The 9,404-nt window shown below is 36.6% G+C and overlaps 1 long non-coding RNA gene across 1 annotated transcript; it reads left to right on the top strand.

Annotated features, from left to right (window-relative positions):
• The first annotated feature begins 299 nt into the window (after positions 1-299).
• Positions 300-1,206, top strand: LOC112182240. The gene is made up of 3 exons (XR_002929343.2): positions 300-350; positions 885-1,003; positions 1,170-1,206. It is a non-coding gene; the product is annotated as an uncharacterized LOC112182240 (long non-coding RNA).
• The last annotated feature ends 8,198 nt before the right edge of the window (positions 1,207-9,404 follow it).

The raw sequence follows: 9,404 nt of genomic DNA, 5'->3' as shown, positions 1-9,404 counted from the left end.
TACAGTGGCTTCAGGACTGAAAGTACTAAGCTTTGGCAATTCTATTCTGTGGCAGGTGAAGGAATGCATGTCAGCCTTGCTGCGTTTTGCGAAGAGGTCTAGTTCTGAAAAATAAAAGTTAAAACAATGAAAATATTTTAGTCTTCCCGAGCTGACAATTGTTTATGTGTAACTAAGTATCATTTGAAATTTTCTTTTCCGTTTCATATGTTGAATATAGGGATAGTGCCAGGAAAGCTCTTAAGTTCTGCTACTTGATTATGCCTTAAACAGAAATTCAACTTTATTTTTTCTCTTGTGGGCCTCATTTGAGCGAGCAAAAAAATGGGTGCTAGAACTGAAATCACAAGGTATTGCTCGCACTTTCTTGCTGTCTAAACTCACTCAGTCCTTGGCTGCTTTAAATAATTTTAGGCTATAACTTTAATTTCAGTTTTGTTTAGGTGCCGTACTCTGTATACTAACTTTCTATGCGAGTTTGCGTCTTTCAATATAGCTAATTCTATCTACTTGGATCATTCCCTTATGACAAGGCAATCCAAATATGGTCATGGCACTAGCTGGGAATAAAGCAGATCTAGTAGAGTCAACTCTCGGTCAATATGCACTTGTTGCTTTATTTTAGCATTCTTACTATGGTGTTTGAAAGTTTTTAAATTTTTTATTTTATTCTTTTCTTATAAGGGAACACGTAAAGCCATGAAAGATGTTTGTTTGAAATATAATCGATGTCAAGATTTTGCTTCTAGTTAGTTTGTTAGTCATGAGGTATCATCTTGTTTCTTGCTCTGTTCTTGCTCTAATTGGGCTCGTCGTCTGAAGGTTTTTGTTGTTTTCTTGCAAGCTAATATGTTCTCTAATCTATTCTCTGATTTGCTTCAAAGGGCTGTAAGACGTCAGTTTGCTCTTTGTGCTGGCTTGCTGCAAGAAAATGGATCCTTATTTACTGGCTATCATTTTCATGGATGCCCACAATAGCAAAGACAAATTTAATCATGCTTTGGTAAGCTTTTTTCTTTTCTTTTCTTTGGTAAGGACACTTGAGTAATGTGGCTTGATGTTTTGCTATTTTGTTTATTATTCTGCTAAACTGCTTTGTCCTTGGTTGCATGATATCTGATCTAGCAAAACAAGGATATAACTTCATTCTATGTGCATATTATCTGCAGGGTTATGCATATATACTCACTCACCCCGGAATACCTTCCTTCTTCTATATATGACCACTTCTATGATTCGGGTGATTCCATACATGATCATATTGTGAAACTGGTACAGCAGTATGGCTAGCTAGTTCTTTTATTAACTTGTGTCTAGTAGAAATTCTTCCTTGTTTAAGCATTTGGACTTGTCTGTATATCCAAATTAGTAGATATGGGTCATTTTGAATCGATATTCATGATTAGGTTTGTGTACATGAGACAATGGTGGATTAATGGAAATTGCAACGAATGATTTTGGATGTGGATTTTATGGTTTCAGGAATAGCCAATTTTAATTTCCAAAATGCATGCATACCAATTGTACAGGGGACTACTAAAATGTGTCGTCACAAACTGCAAGCTACAACAAAAGCACACCAAAACGTGTGGTTGCAGCTGCACAGACACAACACAAAAATCAATAATAAGTCTATTGTCTTTTTGACAATGGGACAACAGAAAATTGTAGTCTGAAAGCCAAAACAACAACATAAGTTAGTTGAAAGTATTGGCTAAAGTGTATAACAACAACAAATAAGTGTGATTGGATGTGATTACAGACAATATAAAACACGTACTATTTATATTCAGACTACAAAAATTTGTCGTCTAAATAATCTCAAACGACAGTAAATTGTTGTCGTAATGAGATTGACATAACAGAAAGAATATGATATCTATTGTCTAAACCATTTCCCAACATCATATATGTATAATTTCAAAATCTTTCACACAACACTTAAATGTCATACAAACCAACCCTAGAACGACACTTAATTATCATCTGATTCTCTTTACGACCACATATAATTGTCGTGTAAAGTTAATTAGCACAACCTTTAAGTGTTGTTGTATGAGAGAAGACACTACATATGAGTCTTCATTTTTCTTATTTAAGGGCATTCAGACCACACAAATAAGTCTTGCAAATATGCTTCACACAATAGTATTTAAAAAATACTGTGGTTGTTTTGTTTATCAGACAATAGAAAACTGTTGTTTGAATGCTTTTAAAGATATAGATCACAATGTTCCCAAAAGGCAAAACTCATCAGATGACACAAGACTTTTATTTTTTTATGTCGTCTGAAAAATCAGATGACAGAACACTTCTGTCGTCTGATGCCCCCAAGAGACGACACTGTACTAGATGACACATTTTTGTTCGTTCAGACGACAGAACAGTTCTGTCGTCTGAAGGCCTTTTTGACATAGTGAATGTTCTTAAAGAAAAGAAAAGGATTATTCAAGATGGGGTCAAGAAATGGGAAAAAAACTTTTGTTATTCTGTTTTCACTCTTAGGCTCACATTCGGTGCCTCTCTATATTCTCGAAAGATTTCTAATTGTAAGGTATGTATCTTGTTATTCGATTACTTTCTTCTCTTTATTAGGTATATTGTCATATTAATCTCATGATAGCTTTTTACTCTCAACGTACTACTACATTTCTAATTTACCTAAATAATTAGATGAAAGTGAGGCTTGAATACCATAAACGTTCAAGCTAAAAAAAGATCGTATCTTCTACAATCATAGGTATAATATCGTAGAAAACCTAATAAAGAGGTATGATACAAAAAAAAAAAAAAAAATTGTAATATAGAGATGTCTGTGTCACACAAAAAAAAAAACAAAAAAAAATCTCCTATATACCAGATACATACTTGAAAACAAATTAACTAGAAAAAGTGTTTTGATGATCAGATACCTAGCTTATTATATAGGTATACGCATATAGGTATAATATAGAGACTTTCAATCTAATAAACATGGTCAACTCGCAATGATAGAGTACCTAAGAAAGAGGTTGATGTTAAAAATGATTCTAATAAATAGGTTGATATGAAAATTTCTAGAAATCAAGTTAGCTAAACATACCTGTCTAACTTTAGGTTGTAATTTAAAAAAAAAAAATATATACGATCTATTAGTTGGGTTAAAAACTTTAAACTTCTACCTTTAGGTTAGGTTGCAAGTAAAACAGAAAGTTACTTTTAAAATTGAAAGTTTAAATTATCAAAAAGTAAATATCACATTCACTTAAATCTATATAACTTTTGAATTCAGAAAATTATGCATGTAAAAAAAGATCCATAATTCTAGCAGTCATGATGAATTTAATGAAAATTGCGATAATAATGGGACCAATAAAAAAGATCTACAATTAAGGTGTTAAAGATGACGTTAATTTTGCTAGTTGATTTATGTTTGTCAGATTTAAATTATGCCAATTTGTGTAATTCTTTGAAAATGAAATCTAATATTTTATCTTAGTTGGCAATAATTGGGTGTAGATTGAAAATAAATAATAGGTGGGTTTTTTCAATTAAATATTCTAGAAATTGGGTGTATAATGAAGTGCCCCTATCAAAAATTAGATATAAACCCAAAAATATAAGCTTTTATTGAGAAAAACCCATAGATATTTTTCTTTCAATTTACACCCATTCTACATAAGCAAACCTTCCATATAGAGTATATGTTTATAATTAATAGTTTTTCTCATTCTTTGATATACCTAATATGCCCTTCTGATTATGGAGAGTTAAATTAAGTATCTTGCTTAATTTTATCATCCATTTGAATTTGAAATATTAAGCTAAAAAATCAATTCATTTGGACTTTAATTATCATAATCAATTACGTTCTTAATTTCTTCATTACTTTATATTTTGATTACGGACTTGAGTATATATTTCTACATATGCTCATTACAATAGTAGTTTATTTCCAGCACAAATTTCAATTCTTGTTTTCCTTATATGTAGGTATTTTCTTTTCGAATAGATTTTCAATTTTCTTTTCCTTGATGGGGTTAATTATTGTTTCAAAAGATGGAAAGAGATTTGGATTCAATTGCTGGGAAAAAATGTTTTTCTTGCTTGAAAGAAAGGGCGAGGGGCAAGCAGGTATGATACTTCTCGCTTGTGTCTATGAATAACAACTAAAGATATCACTATGCCAAAAAGGCCTTCAGACGACACGTATCAGACGACATAAGTTTTGTTTTATGTCGTCTGAGTTTTTCAGACAACATAATTTTCTTTTCTGTCGTCTGAATATACACTAAAACCATACTGGTTTAATTTGGAAAAATGGTGAGCATTCAGATAACAGATTTGTGTAGTTGTAAAAGGTGGTGATTTCCTATCTCAAATTTAGATAAATGGTGAGCATTCAGACAACACTTATATGTTGTTTGAAAAGATGGGAAAAAACCCTAGCAGAAATTTTAGATTTTCCTCCAACAAGTTGAGTCTTTTCCCTCTTAAGCGCCCAAACCTTATAGTTAACTAATCAATAGGGTGATATTCAGACAACATATAAGTGTTGTCTGAATAAGGTGAGTTTGACTTTTTTTGTTTTAGGTCTCTTTTGGCATAACATAAACCCTTCGTGTTTTTTTCATTCCCACAAATTCTGTCTAAAACTCTCTCTCCTTCAGCAAAACCCCGTCTTCCTCTCCATCTCTCTCATTTCCTTCCCCAAACCCCGCAACCTCCCCAACAGCCACCGCAATCACTTTCAATCAAAAACCAACATGCCCCAAACTCCGCCTCTTCCTCTTCCGGCTCAACCCTCCATTCAGATCCAATCCCCAGAAGGCTGCTCTCCCAAAAACAATGGTTTTTTTAATTTGGGCATTTAGGGTTCTTCTGATTTTGGGGTTTGTCTGGTTTCTTACATTTTTCTCATGATTTTTCTTACTGCAGATTGAAATTGATGAAATCTCTCTCGCAAAGGCAATGCTTCGAGGCGTGGCTGGAGGAGGTGCGATCTGGCCTGGACGCGTGCGGCGAAGGGAAGGCAAAGTGGTGAGCAGTGTCGACCACTTTGCTGTTATTCATTTGGGCCTTGCTGACCGTTAAAACTTGTAACTCTCTCTGTAGTCTGGAATTGAAACAAAACCAAAACAGAAAGTTGGAAACGCCGTACAGAGGCTGTAAGGAGGATCCTTAGCCTCGCCTTCGCTCTGCCATGGATTCCCGGCACGTATCTCTAGGCTGTCGAACGGTACCGACCTCTTCGCCGTCAACTTTTTTGATTCTCTATTCGTTATTAAACTTTTGATATATGGATTCGGAATATCCTCTCTTCCTTATTTGCATTTGGTTCAATTTTGCAGTTGGAAGAAATTCGTCAAAAGCGAGCTGCAGAAAGATTGAGGAAAACTTCTTCGGGACCCGATCTCAGCCAAATCCCACCTATCGGTCCGTTATTTATATTTTCTTCAACTTCTCTGTTAACTTTGGAATTGAATTTTGCCTTCTATTATCGCTCATAATTTTCTGTGCACAGATAATGGAGGAATGAGAAAATCAGAGAGCGCAAATCGACTCTCTGAGGTAGGAGAAAAGAACCTTTTTTTTTTTTTTTTTTCAAGTTTATATGATTTGATTAACAATTTGTGATCTTTCAGTTCTAAATTCTTATAAATTTATTAAATGGATTGTGCAGAGCGATGTTAGTACTTTAGTTTCTCAGATAAGAGACTTGGATAGGAAGAATTAGGGGCGGGCAGAAACCGAACCGGACGTCAAAAACCGGCCGAACCGGACCGGAATTCCAGTTCGGGGACCGAACCGGATGAAACAATACAGAAAAAAAAAAAAACCGAACCGGACCGGTATTTAATGGTTCGGAACCGGGTTTAGTTTCTGAACCGACCGGTAAAAACCGAACCGGCCCGCATATATAATATTTATTTAAATTAATATTATTTTACTTATTTTATTATTATGTATATATTTTTAAATGTGCTGTCCAATTGTAATTGGTCGAAATCCAAGTACAGGTACTCCCTGATGCACTGGATTAGTGTCAATGAGAGAAAAGCCGAAACCCTAGCATCAGCCTCTCATTTGAGTCATTTCGACTTTCACTTTGCCTCCTCCAGTCCTCCCGATCTCATCTCTCTGGACTCAACGAGTCAACGCCGACTGAATCTCTCTCGAAGACTGACGACGTCGACTGACGCTGACGACGCCGACGCCGACTGACACTGACGACAACGGTCTTCTCATCTCTCATCCGATCTGAGGATGGAATTGGTATGGAGAGTTAGTTCGATTTCGATTTCGATTTGATGTTTAGTTAATGGGTTCAGCTTGTTTAGTTAATGGTTTCGATTTTGAGTTAATGGGAGCATCAATTTCGGATGGATCTTACTTGGGTTAATGGGTTCAGCTTGTTTCGATTTCCATTTCGAATTGATTTTGAGTTAATGGGTTTAGCTTGTTTAGTTAATGGGTTCAGCTTGTTTAGTTAATGGTTTCGATTTTGAGTTAATGGGAGCATCAGTTTCGGATGGATCTTACTTGGGTAGTTGGGTTAATGGGTTCAGCTTGTTTCGATTTCGATTTCGAATTGATTTTGAGTTAATGGGTTTAGCTTGTTTCAATTTTGAGTTAATGTGTTAATGGGTTCAGTTTGTTTCGATTTGATCTTAAAACTCCATGACTGGTTCTTGGAGATTGTTTAATCTTTTGATGAAGAAACTCGATTCTCGGTTTATTGGATGTTTGTCTTTGTTTAATCTTTTAATCTTTTGCTTTTGTTCATAAACTCCCAATGTTTCTTGGATTTGTTAGTTTTTGTAGAATGAACTTCATCTTAGTTACTCTGCATTCTCTGAAAATGGGCGTTGTTCTTAGCAGCTCGATTTTGGGTTCATCAGTTTATTGCTCAGTGATTTGAGAATTGTGGTTTGATTGGGAATGTTTCGATTTACAAGTCTGAAATCATTATTGAGCTGCTATGTTGTTTGACTTGTTGCTATTTGTATATTGTTTCTATTTGTGTCTGATTCTTTACTGATGCTAGGTTATGTTTGAGAATTGTGGTTTGATGCTAAATTATCATGCTAATTCTGTTTTTTATTTTACTGTCAGGGAAGTGGAGCTTCGCAAACTCCCAATGCGACACCAGCTGGGTCAAGCACCGGAACAACACCAACTGCTACAAGTGAAGCTGCTGCACCGCTCATGCTTCCTCCCCCACCACCTTCTGCAGCTGTTGCTCCAATTAGTGAAGCTGAGTATGTGAAGAGGAAGAACTAGTCTGTAGCATGGGATCATTTTGAGAAGATGAAGAATCCGGATGGTACTCCGATGTCGAAACCAAGAGCTAAGTGCAAGTACTGTCCCACCACGTATGCTTGCGACTCAAGATCAAATGGGACGACATCCATGAGGACTCATATGCTCTACCAATGCAAGAAGTGTCCGGCATACCAACCAGCTAAGAAACAAAAATTTCTTTCCTTTGATTCTGCTGATAGTGGTGGTAAGTTAGTTGCTAGGGGTTGGGACCCAGATGAATGTAGAAGGGCTTTAGCTAAAATGATTGTGAGGGATGAGCTGCCATTTAGTCATGTAGAGGGGCAGGGTTTTATTGAGTTTATGAAAATTGCATCACCAAGGTTTGATCCTCCCTCTCGGAGGACAATTGGTAGAGATATTAGGGATATCTACCAATTTGAGAAGGAAAAGATTCGAGAGTTTTTAGCTAGGAACAATCTGAGGGTTTCTCTTACCACCGATACCTGGACCTCGGTCCAGAATATCAATTACCTTGTCTTGACAGCTCATTTCATAGATGAGACTTGGGTACTCCATAAGAGAATAATAAACTTCACTGTTATTCCGAATCACAAGGGTAAGACAATAGGGAAATTGGTGGAGTCATGCTGCATTAATTGGGGTATTGAGAGAGTTTTCAGCATTGTAGTTGACAATGCATCGAGTAATCAGGTTGCAATAGAGTATATGAAGGAGAAGATTGGGAATTGGAAGCAGTTAGTGTTAGGTGGGAGTTTTCTGCATGTTAGGTGTTGTTGCCATGTTTTGAATCTTATTGTGAGGGATGGGATGGAGGAGCTTGATTCCTCCATTGATGCAATTAGGAACGCTGTTAAGTTTATTAGGAGTTCACCTGCAAGGCTAGAGAAATTTAGGAAGTGTGCATCTAGAGAGAAGGTTGATCATAAGGGGGTATTGTGCCTTTAGATGTGTGCACGAGGTGGAACTCCACCTATTTCATGTTAGACATAGCTGTGAAGTATAGGCAGGCCTTTGTGAGGTTGGAAGATGAGGATCAGCAGTACGAAAACTACTTTCAGGAAAGGGTTGGGGGAGGAAAAAGGGTCGGGCCGCCTAAGAAAGAGGATTGGGAGAAGGCTGCTAGGTTGGTGAAATTTCTCAAGATTTTTTATGATGCAACTTTGGCATTTAGCGGCACTAAAGTGGTAACTGCAAACCAGCCTGTTGTGTGGATGTGTACCATCATTGAAGAATTGGAAAAATGCAGCCAAAGTGTCGATCCTTTGATGGTTAACATTGGGGCTTCAATGAAGAAAAAATTCGACAAGTATTGGTTGAAGTTGGAGGACTTGAACCCTATTTTGCTGCTTGCTGTGGTATTAGATCCAAGATACAAGATATTGTATCTTGAGTTCTTTTTCCCTCTGCTGCAGCAAGACATGTCCTTGGTCTCGGAGATGATAGATGATGTTAAGGGTCAATTGATGCAGCTTTATCATGAGTATGTTCATTCTGACCCTGTGGCTGCACAAGCGTCATTTGAACCTACATAGCCACCTACTTAATCAATTCCTAATGCCGGAGAGGAGGATAGTCATGCTGCATCAATGAACAAGTTCTTGAGGCTTAGGAAGCAAAAAGATGTGGTTGAGATAAGGAATGAAGTCGATAAGTACTTGCTTGAAACTGCCGAAGACCCTGCCAATACAAAATTTCATGTTTTAGATTGGTGGAAAGAGAATTCTCCTAGGTTTCCAGTTTTGTCTAAAATTGCAAAGGATGTCTTTGCTGTTCCAGCTTCAACGGTGGCTTCGGAGGCTGCTTTTAGCCTAGGAAAAAGGGTTGTTGACCCATTTAGAGCTTCATTGACTCCGACAATGGTTGAAGGGCTGGTTTGTCTCAATGATTGGTTAAGAGTTGGTGCTTTTAATGAGTACAAAGAGCCGACAAAGACTGAGTTGGACCTTTATGGTGAGCTTGAGAAGCTTGAGTCAGGTAATTTTTGACTTTACACTATTGTTAATTTGAATATATTTATATATGTTAGTTTGTGATTCTTGTTTTTGGTTTTCATTAGACTCTGTTGTCACACAAGTGTCTGACTTTGAGGGATGAAGTAGGTTGCAGCTGCTGGAAATCGGACTAATGGAATGACCTTT

This window comes from Rosa chinensis, chromosome 1, assembly GCF_002994745.2.
Source record: "Rosa chinensis cultivar Old Blush chromosome 1, RchiOBHm-V2, whole genome shotgun sequence".
Classification (NCBI taxonomy): Eukaryota; Viridiplantae; Streptophyta; class Magnoliopsida; order Rosales; family Rosaceae; genus Rosa; species Rosa chinensis.
The sequence above is the reverse complement of the archived record's forward strand: the minus strand, read 5'-3'. Positions and strand labels throughout refer to the sequence as shown.